The sequence below is a fragment of the Gavialis gangeticus genome, unplaced genomic scaffold, assembly GCF_001723915.1.
Source record: "Gavialis gangeticus isolate Ggan-Ray unplaced genomic scaffold, GavGan_comp1, whole genome shotgun sequence".
Classification (NCBI taxonomy): Eukaryota; Metazoa; Chordata; order Crocodylia; family Gavialidae; genus Gavialis; species Gavialis gangeticus.
In genome coordinates, this window is record NW_017729032.1 from 97,004,684 (window position 1) to 97,006,525 (window position 1,842).

General features: G+C 35.6%; 1 protein-coding gene across 13 annotated transcripts in view; it reads left to right on the forward strand.

The window, feature by feature from the left end:
* Positions 1 to 1,842, forward strand: part of LMO7 (LIM domain 7) — a 167,889-nt gene that overhangs the window by 103,696 nt on the left and 62,351 nt on the right. For all 13 annotated transcript variants that reach the window (XM_019524710.1, XM_019524716.1, XM_019524705.1 and 10 more), the window contains exons 4-5: positions 614 to 644; positions 1,029 to 1,142. The gene's annotated coding sequence lies outside the window, so the exon portion shown is untranslated. The remainder of the gene's footprint in view (positions 1 to 613; positions 645 to 1,028; positions 1,143 to 1,842) is intronic.

Here is a 1,842-nt window from a genome sequence, read left to right on the forward strand (position 1 = left end):
GAACATGTGCCACCTGTGCTCTCCATGTGGAACTCCCACTCCCACTGGAGTCTAATAATAACAGCAGTAATAATAAATAACAATTTGTTACTTACATGTTGCCAATGCCAGAAGGCTTCTAGGCACCTGATAAACTACAAGTAAAGCAATGGCAAAAAAAGCAAAAGCAAAAAACCCCACAAAAAACCAAACCAAAAACAAAACAACCCCCCCCCCCAAAAAAAAAAAAAGATGACGCAAAACCCTCCAGATGTTCCCAGATTCACTTGCTCAGAATTTTGAAACGTTCTCTTCGGGCTGAAAAAACGTATGCTTGATCACAACTGAAGCAAATACTTTGGGAAGTATTATCTTCTAGATGCATATGGAGTTTAAGATAATTTAAATAAAGGGGTGTATTCCATTTACAGAAAGTATTCAAAAACTCAATATACAGTTCTTTCTGTCTGTTTTTATAAGTAGTTCTTGAACAGTAAAAAATATGTGCCTGTGAAGAGTCACATATCCACGTTTCATGCCAACTTGTAAATGGGCTTCATGAATTTTAAATGTTTTTTTAAAGGACTAAATTGCTTCAAACTAAATTTCTTTTTTTCTTTTCTTTTCTTTGTAGACCAGAGGAGACCAATAGAAGAGTGAAAAATGTAAGATACTTTTTAACACTTTCTGAAATAATGTCACTCTAATTCAAGTTTTATAAAAACATATCTAGTAATATTATTGCTATGCTTAGCTTCATCTTGAGCTTATCTATTTATCTGATATAAATTAGTACAAATTTACTATGATTTCCTTCAGGTTTCATTTCTCAAACAGAAAAGGTTAATTCAATACAGGAATTAATTTTTATTCTTTAAGATGCATTTAGATGCAACACAATAGCCATGGTAAAGTAATTTTGAGAGACTAACAAATATATTGCATTAGTACTTGGAAACCTCCAAAGTAACTGCAGCATTGTGCTCAAATGGTGTGTCAATTTAATAACCAACTAATGAACTTCTAAAATTCACTTTTTTGGCTTTTAGGTTTTGATTACATTGTACTGGCTTGGAAGGAAAGCTCAAAGCAACCCTCATTATAATGGTCCATACTTAAACCTTAAAGCATTTGAAAAGTTACTGGGACAAGCTCTCACTAAGGTAAAAATCTAAGTAGAATAATTATTTTAAATATGATCTTTCTAAGGATGTATATTAAATGGCAAACTATAAGGTGTGCAAATATCATGTACTGATGATGTCAGCTCTTAAAAACAAATCCATTAAGGCAGTGCTCAACCTATCCAGTCCCACAAGCCAGATCCCATGTGTAGACCTGGTCCACTGTTGCAGTCCAGCATGCTGGCATCTGGCCATGAACTGGACTTGCAGGTCAGCTCCAGCTGTGGACTTGATTCTGTGCACCAACACATGATGGCACACAGGGCCATGTCATCCAGCCTGTGAGGCTCCCCACACATCCAGAAATTCAGTGGTGGGACAGTAGTGGCAGCACTAATTGCTGTGGCTCTGGGAGCAATTAATGCTGCCACTGCTTCCCTGCCACCATATATCCAGACCTGTGGAGAGCCTTGTGGGCTAGATGATATGAGTTCATGGGCCATAGGTTGAGCACCACTGCTTTAGGGAGTTGGTTGTCTTTGTAGAAAGCTGGTAACTGTTTATCATGGTATTCTTTCAAATGGGCATCATATTCTTCTGTTACCAGTTTAACAAGCTTTTATATATTTATTTTAAAATCTTAAAATGCACTTTCCTAAAGTTCAGGATATATATACAAATGTTTTAAAATTATGTGTGTTCACATACCTTAAAAAAAAAAAAAAAAAAAAAAAAAAAA